Consider the following 9,524-nt stretch of genomic DNA (forward strand, 5'->3'; position numbering starts at 1 on the left):
CCTCAGCTCTTTCCCTCACCAGGGGGAAATACATTTATTCTTTCTGGCCTGATTCCTGGAGGTAAGAATTAGCTTCATGGAAATTACAGCAGACAGTAGCCAAGATTTCTCAGTTGTCTTTAAATGCCTTCCTGGCAAGCTCATAGGTTCCTCTCTGACCAGGTAGTTTATGTGTGCCTGTCTACTCTGATGGCAGAAGGATTTAGGAAGAAGTAAAGAAAAGCAGAAGGTAGAATCTTGACTTCCCAAAGCAGAATATGGCCTATACTTCTGACAAAGGAAATTCAGGCAAGCAAGTTTCTTGCTGTCCCTCACAATGCAATGCAATGCAGACAACAAAAGAGCTGCCTTTACCTCATGAGACAACTTTGAAAGCATCAAGTGAGTCTGTTCTGCAGCTAAGAGGATGAAACCTCTCAAAAACCTCTGCAGTGAGAATCATTACAAGTGCTGCTGCCTTTAAAGAAACAGTGTGCTTGTGTTGAGCCGTATGGGAATACAGGGATAGTATGGAAGACAGAGGCTCTTCAGTAGATTCTGAATAGTAGGCAGCTGGGGTGGAACCCCAAATCCCTGGATAAATCTGGGATGGCTGGAAAAACTTAGGTCATCCTGGAAGCAAAGAGAACTTCCCATCAGAATGGCTCTTATTCTGACCCTTACCTCTTTCTGCTCTGCTGACCACCCTTTGCTGTTCAGCATACTCTTTATAAAAATTCATGCAGTTTTGCTCATCTTCTCTGCCAGGTCAGAGTCCACATGAACTAGATATAACCAAAAGACCACTGAAAGAGCAAACTGATATTACAGTTCATTTGTCCCTGTAAGGTCTTTCTCATCTTGCACCCTGACTGGATTTTTAGACTCAGCAAGTTTTGAAGAGTGGCATTAGTGTTTGAAAACTAAAATAGGAGGGAAGGGCTGTGAGTTGACTCTATTCAGAAATACATAAGAATCAGGAAAATTTGCTTTGGGAAGTTAATTTTCTGTGCTCATGATTGCCTTTGCAATATTGAGAACCTCTCAAGAACTCCAGACTTTGGGTTTTCAGAAGTGGTCACACATCTTTTTTGAAAGACTGAGCATCCTAGATAATTCTGTTCTAATGGAAGGTGTAAACCCGAAAAAGGATGAAACATTTCTCCCATCCTCCCCATTTGTGTGTAAGTCTTTCATTGCAAGGGTGACAGTGATTACTAAATGTGAATACTGTCACTTACTTTTAGGACACAGTGAAGATAACTGAAGTCATCCATTTATAAGATAAGCTATAATTAAGAAGATAATATAATCAATTGGTAAAAATTAACATTTCAAAAGTCAATAAATCCTCCCCTTTCCAAAATCCTACCTAACAATTTTAGACAGTTACTTTTTCCAAACCAAAAAGGAGTTCCTTTACTCTTCTCCTTTGTAACTATTTCTTCCACTCCCACTACTCAGTTTTTTTTTCTTTTTAGCAAATGTAGAGAGAAAAAAGAAAAGCAAAATAATAACTATTTAAAACTCCAAACTTTTACTCGAAGCCAAGGCTGCATTTCTAGGCAACTTTGATCAGGTAAATTGCCCTAAGTGTCTCAATTTTTCCCTCCAGAAAACTGAAATAATGTACTACCTTTTGATCTGAAGATTTGTCAGGGCATTTAGAGACTGAGCAAAACCTGTCAGCTATCACTTCTGTTTCCAGGAGGATGCAGTACCCATATTTTTCCCTATTCCCCCTATTAAGTTCAGCAAAACTCCTGGACGATAGATAGAGAGATAATAGGTAATTTGAAAGATGAAGAGAGGTAGGCAGTATAGTAAGGACCTTGGGACATGAAGAATACAAGTATGAAGCTCTTTGGGGTTTCTTTCTGCTTCACATACATTACACTAGATAATGAAGAAGTCGTAGCCCAGGAATACCAGTGGTCACAGATCAATAAAGAAAACAGAACAAAAGAACCCCAAAACAAAGGACAGTCTTCTCTTTTTAGTCAAAGAAGCAAGAAAACAATCTAGCAAGCCATCCTTATGTAGCAGTGACAAGCAGCCTCTCAGCCCTTGGGCATCAGTGGAAAGCAGAGAAGAGAGCCCAAACTTTCACCCCACACCTGGTGGTTAAGAAAGTGAACCTCCTTAACCTGGCCCAAAAGACCAAAAATCGTATGTTCTCCCTCATATGTGGACATTAGATCAAGGGCAAACACAACAAAGGGATTGGAATTTGAGCACATGACAAAAGCGAGAGCACACAAGGGAGGGGTGAGGATAGGCAAGACACCTAAAAAACTAGCTAGCATTTGTTGCCCTTAACGCAGAGAAACTAAAGCAGATACCTTAAAAGCAAATGAGGGCAATAGGAAAAGGGGACCAGGAACTAGAGAAAAGGTTAGATCAAAAAGAATTAACCTAGAAGGTAACACACATGCACAGGAAATTAATGTGAGTCAACTCCCTGTATAGCTATCCTTAGCTCAACCAGGAACACTTGCTCCTTCCTATTATTGCTTATACTCTCTCTTCAACAAAATTAGAGATAAGGGCAAAATAGTTTCTGCTGGGTATTGAGGGGGTTGGGGGGAGAGAGAGGGGGTGGAGTGGGTGGTAAGAGAGGGGGTGGGGGCAGGGGGGAGAAATGACCCAAGCCTTGTATGCACATATGAATAATAAAACAATAAAAAAAAAAGAAGGTGAAACTCCCCCTGCACCTGCCACAGTGTTGTCAGAGGAAGTCTGTTAATTCAGAAAATTTAAATAAGACTTTGAATTGAACAGACACTTCTTAAAAGAAGAAATACAAATGACCAACAAATACATGAAAAAAATACTCAATATCATTTCCCCTCTAGGAAATGTAAATCAAAATTATAATGAACTACCCCTCACCCCAGTTAGAATGGCTATTATTAAACCAGCAAAAAAAGCAAAACAAACATGCCGGTGAGAAGGTGAAGAAAAAGAAACTCAAACACTGTTGGTGGGAATATAAATTAGCACAGCCATTTTAGAGAACAGTATGGAGGTTCCTCAAAAAAAAAAAAAAAAAAAAGAATCTGCCATATGATTCAGTTACCCAACTCCTGGGTACATATCCAAAGGAAATGAAACTAGCATACCAAACATACACCGCATGCCCATTATTCACAATAACTAAAATGTGGAATCAGCCTAAGTACCCATCAACAGATGAATGGATAGAGAAAATGTGGTAAATATACACAATGAAGCATTATTCAGCCATAACAAAGAATGAAATCTTGTCATTTGCACCAGAATGGACAAAATCATAGAACATTAATTTAAATAAAATAAGCCAAACATAGAAAGACAAGTATTGCATGTACTTTCTCATATGTGGAAACTAAAAAAAAATTGACCTGAGAGTAAAATAGTAATTACTCAGGACTGGAAAGCAAGAAGGTGGAAAAAGGGTGGTTGAATGTGACCAATGCATGTTGCATGCATGTATAGAAATATGATGCACAGCCACACTAATATTGATAATTAATATGTATTAATAAATAAGGCCTAGAATCTTATAACATAGTACTCAAACTGTTCAGGTTTCAAAAAACAATTACTTGCTACCTCAAGAATCAAGAACCCTAAATGAAAGACAATCATCAGATGCTCCCTTGAGATGATACAGATGTTAGAATTATTGGTCAAGGATTTAAAAGCAATCACCATAAAAGTGCTTCAGCAAAAAATTGTAAACACACTTAAAATAAATAGAAAGTCTCAGCAAAAACTAAGCAGACATAAGAAAGAATCAAATTGAAATTTTAGGACTAAAAAATGAAGTAACTAATACAAAAAAATAGTAGAATACAAAGGAAAGAAACAATGACCTTGATTTAAAATGCTAAATAAACCTCAAACAGAAAAAAGTCAAATTCATGTCAAGACACATAAAGGTCAAACTTCTGAAAACGAAATACACAGAAAATCTTGAAAGTAGTCAGAAAGAAATGACACATTACTTACAGGAGAGAAAAACAAATTCAAATGGCAGTGTTAGGAATTCAGTGTCATGGAATCCAGGTAGAAGTAACACAATATTTTTTAAGTGTTGAAAAAAAAAGATCAACTCAGAATCCTACACCCAGTTCTTGATTAAAAAGTAGCCTGGACATCTTTAAAGATGTACCTACAGCTAATGACACACACGGTTGTGAAGGACAAGATTGGGGACAAGGGCAGGATGCCCATTTTAACCACTCTATTCAGCCTACTGGAAGTTCTAGCCAGTAAAATCAGACCAGAAAGGGAAACAAAAGGCATTCAGGTTGGAAAGAAAGAAATAATGCTGCCTTATTCACAGATTAGATGATGATTTATGTATAAAAGTCCAAAGAGTCTACAAAATCACCTCTAGAGCTGAAAAATGAAGTCAATCTGTATATAGGGATATAGATCAACAAGCAAAAATAATTTGTATTTCTAATTATTAGCAATTAACACACCAAAACAAATTTAAAATAGAGTCATATGTAAAATTAAGGAGCAAATCTAACAAAATACATATAGGACATCTATGAAATGCTGATTAAAAAAAATCAAAGAAAATAGAAATAAAGAGCAAAATGTTCATGGATTAGAAAACTCAACAAAGTAAAGATGTTAATTCTCCTGAAACTGGTAACCTAATTTAAAACAATCGCTATCAAGCAATTATGATTTTTCATTATTCTAAAATTTACATAGAGAGGCAAAGAACTAGAATAACTAAAACTATTCTTACTATTCTTAAAAAAAGAAGAAACTGGGAAGAAGCACTGTACCCAAGTTCAAGGCTTACATAATAGAGTAATCAAACTGGGTAGTATTGACAGAAAGACATACAGATCAGTGAAACAAAATATAACAAGGAATAGCCCAACTTAAGTGTGGAAAACTGATTTTTGACAGTGATTCAAAAGCAATTCAGTGGAGGAAGAAGTGTCTTTTCAACAAATTGTGCTGAGTAGTTAGATATCCATAGGAAAAGAATAGGAAAAAAAACCAACACCTTAATATAAACCTCACATGTTATACAGAAGTTAAATCAAATGGATTACAGAATTAAATGTAAATTAATAAAACTTTTAGAAGAAAAATCTTCAAACCTGGAATTTGATAAAGAATTGTAAACATAATAACCAGTCCATAAAAGAAAAGTTAATAAATTTGATGTCATCCAAAATAAAAAGTTTTCTCTGTGAAAGATCCTCTTAAGAGGATGAAAAGAAAAACCACAGAATGGGAGAAAATGTTTCCAAACCACATATGTGAGAAAGGACTCATATCTAAAATATATAAAGAACTCTTAAAACTCAACATTAAAATGTTAATGAGCAATCTAGTTGGAAAACAGGCAGAAAAACATGAAGAGACATTTTACTGAAGAGACTATAAGAGCTGGCAAGTAAGTGCATGAACATTACTAGGCATGAGGAAAAGGTAAATTAAGAATATAAGGAATATTAATTTAGTAAAGCTAAATTTTAAAAAATAGGTACACTACTGAATTCTGACATGAATGCAGAGAAACTATCATTCATACAGAGCTGGTGAAAATATAAAATGGTGCTCTGGAAAAGTGCCATTTTCTTAACAAGCTCAAAAATGGTCCGACCATAAGCCAAAACAACAGCACTCTAGGGCATTTATACCCCTGAAAGGATGACTTATATTCATACCAAATTATGATTGTTCCCAGCAGCTTTAGAATTATATTTTTTCATAGAAGCTTTGTTCATAACAGCCCAAACAGGATTCTGTTCAGATGTTCTTCAACAATGAATGGTTAAACAAACTGTAATACACCCATTTTGTGGAATATTTCTTAGCAATAAAAAACAATGAACTAAGGCTCCACATAGTAGTCACCTGGATATATCTCAGGAATTATGTGGAGTGAAAAAAGCCAAACTGAAAAGGTCATACACTGTGTGACTCCAATTATATAACATTTTCTAAATGATAAAATTATAGATCTGGAAAACAGATTATTGGTTGCAGAAGGGCCAGGAATATTCGAGGAGATGTAGGCGGTATGAGTTTGAAGGGTAGCACAAAATAGATCATTGTGGTGTTGGAACACCTTGATTGTAGTGATGCTTACATAAACCTAAACATGTGATCAAATGCCATAGAAATATGAACACTTGAGCTAATGACACACTCTAGGGTTTGATACTGTACTACAATGATATAAGTTAAAACTATTGGGGTAACTATGTGAAGGGTACACATGAAACTCCAATCATTAAAGAGAATAATTGCCTACTTCTACAAACATACTTCTTTTCTTAGTTTCAACTGAGGAAAAACCAATCCTTCCCCAGCTCCTCTAAACTTTTGAGAATCCTGACTGTTCGAAATGTTTTTTCTCTGCTGTATCAACTTCTCTCTCCTTTAGCAACTAAGTCATGAGTTAATATTGCATATTAAGCAAACACACGTGCACACACACATACAAACTTCTTTTAGCCTCACACATCCCTCAAGTTGCTGCCTCATCACTTCTCCACTTTGTAAATTTCTTCAAAGAATCATCCAGGGGAGAGATTCACTGTCTCAATTTTCTCAACCCCATCTCACTTTTCACCTGCACCACCCTGGCTCTTGCTCAAGTTCATATTGGCTCACTTGTGTCAAGATCCCAGATTGAATGGATGCTTTTCTCTTGGTCCTTACTGGAGATGTCAGCAGCATTGGATACTCTTCACTTTGCCCTCCTTTGTAAAGGATGTCCTCTTAGTTTTCATGATACAGCTCTCTGGGTTTTTCTCCTTTCTTTCTGGCCACTTTTTTCATTCTTCTTTCTTTCATCTTCCTTTCTTTTTATTCTTCTGTTTTCTTTACTTAGCTTCTAAATGTCAAAGTTCCTTGGAGTTTCATCTAAACACCTTTTCCTTCTTTCTACTTTATTTCATTTTCATGGCAGTAAGCATTATCTATATCCTGACAAATCCCAAATTTATATTTCCAACCTAGAATTCTCTGAGTCCAAGTCTCATATACTCACTGACTATTTGACAATCTATTTGGATGTCTCATAAATATCTCAAACTCAATATGTCCAAACTGAACTTAATGGTTCTCCAGAAATATGTTCCTCCTCCATACTTCCTCAATAATTTGCACCACTAATAACTAAATAGCTCAAATTAAAATATCTTAATAATCCATCTTAGTTCTTCCTTATCCTTCCTTGACATGTCTAACTCATTAGTCAGCAATGCTAAATGTACCTCTAAAGATGATCTCAAATCCATTGGCTTCTCTCCATCTCTTGATCACAAATCAAGTACAAGCTGCCATCTTTTCTAAACTGGAATATTGCGAATAGCTTATGCATTAGTTGTCTATTGAATAACAAATTACCACAAAACTTTTTTTTTTCTGTACTGGGGTTTGAACTCAGGGTCTACACCCTGAGGCACTCCACCAGTCCTTTTTGTGTGATGGGTTTTTTTGAGATATGGTTTCATAAACTATTTCCCAGGGCTGGTGTTGAATGGCGATCCTCCTGATCTCTGCCTCCTGAGAAGCTAGGATTACAGGCATGAGCCACCTGCGCCCAACTTCATAAAACTTAATCACTTAAAATAACACAAAGGTATTATCTCACAGTTTCCATGGGACAGAAAGTCAGGCACAGAAGCAGTACTTTTCCTCAGGATCTGACCTGGTAAATAAGGATTTTGACTAGGACTGTGAGTTTCTCCTGATTGTTGGCAAAATTTATTTCTTTGAGGCTGTAAGATTGAAGTCCCTGTTCTCTTCCAGCTATTAGCCAGGAACCACTCTCAGCCCTGCATTTCCTTGTTACACAACCCCCATAGGCAGTTCACAACACAGTTCTTTGCTTCCTTCAGGCCAGCAGGATCAATTTCTCTGACTGTTCACCCTCTTATAAATCTCTCACCTGCTTACTTAGGATAATCTCCTCTTTGATTAACTCATAGCCAACTGTCTACCTCACATCATAGTTACAGGTCTATCACACTCAAAGGGAAGGTGTTATACATTGTGTAGACACCCAGAGTCATGAAACTTTGGAGGGGGTGGGCATCTTAGAATTATTCCTGCCATAGCCTTCTAATTATTATCTATCATCTCTTGCTCTCTCTAATCCATTTTCCACATAGCAATCTTAGTACTTAAAAAATAAATTGTCTCCTTTAGGCCTTCTTGCCATTCTTCTTGATCAAGAAGCTTCTACAACAGTCTTCTCCCTATTCATTGCAGTCACAAAATTATTTTATTCCTTAACATTTGGCGTCATACTCTTTGTATGGCCTGAAACATTCCTCTATGCCTATTTCCCATACATTCAAACTTTTTCATGAAGAAGTCAGAGTGAATGAAGATGTGAGTGGTTCCAACAGAAGGAAACACAGATGCCAAAGTGTTTGAGTCCATTGGCAAGTTTGGCCTGGCCTTAGCTGTTGCAGGAGGCATGGTGAACTCTGCCTTATATAATGTGGATGCTAGGCACAGAGCTGTCATCTTTGACCCATTCTGTGGAGTGCAGGACATTGTGGTAGGGGAAGGGACTCACTTTCTCATCCCTCGGGCACAGAAACCAATTATCTTTGACTGTCACTTTTGACCATGTACTGTGTAAGTCATCAATGGTAGGAAAGATTTGCAAAAATGTCAACATCACACTGCTCATTCTCTTCCGGCCTGTTGCTAGCCAGCTTCCTTGCATTTTTACCAGCATGGAAGAGGACTTTGATGAGCATGTGTTACCATCCATCACCACAGAATTCCTCAAATTGGTAGTGACTCATTTTGATGCTGGAGAACTGATCACCCAGATAGAGCTGGTCTCCAGACAGGTGAGTGATGACCTTACAGAGTGAGCAGTAATATTTGGGCTCATCCTGGATGACATATTCCTGACACATCTGACCTTTGGGAAGGAGTCCACAGAAGCAGTGGAAGCCAAATAGATGGCTCAGCAGGAAGCAGAGAGAGCTTTCCTTCTGAACCTACCCCAGAAATCACTGTGAACTTTTGTGATTGGCTTAGAGTGAAGAAAATAAAAGTAAAATCATTTCACAAAAATAAAAAAAGATTCAACTTAATGACTTCCTGAGAGGGCTCTTCCAGAAAAGTTACCTCCATTCTCTAGCCCTGTGTACTGGTCCATTTACAGTGCATCACAGTTAGTAATTATTTATTCATTAATATATTTACTTATGTATTGATAAGGACCTTGGTTTTAATATGTTCTCAAGAACAGTAGTTTAATGCATTAATTAATTAGTATTTATAATGACTGAATATAAAACTAAAACTAAGCTTACTTCCAAAGTAGTTTGGATTGGTATCCACTTTCTAACATAGTCAAACTCAATCCTAAGTACTTCTTCATATATATAAAAACACCCTAAGATTATTTTTATGTGCTGAAAAATTTTAAGGCAGATGTTATAGTCAATACACTTATAATTTCTCTCATCTTTGCACTCTTGTAAGAGTAGTTTCCTTCAGGTTGTTGATTTTATTCATTTAAGTGTCCCTTAGTTGCAGGGAGATAT

At 36.8% G+C, this 9,524-nt stretch overlaps 1 pseudogene; it reads left to right on the plus strand.

Annotated features, from left to right (window-relative positions):
- The first annotated feature begins 257 nt into the window (after positions 1-257).
- Positions 258-9,079, plus strand: LOC109677387 (prohibitin 1 pseudogene; annotated as a pseudogene).
- Positions 9,080-9,524: the final 445 nt, after the last annotated feature.

Source organism: Castor canadensis, chromosome 5, assembly GCF_047511655.1.
Source record: "Castor canadensis chromosome 5, mCasCan1.hap1v2, whole genome shotgun sequence".
NCBI classification, from domain to species: domain Eukaryota; kingdom Metazoa; phylum Chordata; class Mammalia; order Rodentia; family Castoridae; genus Castor; species Castor canadensis.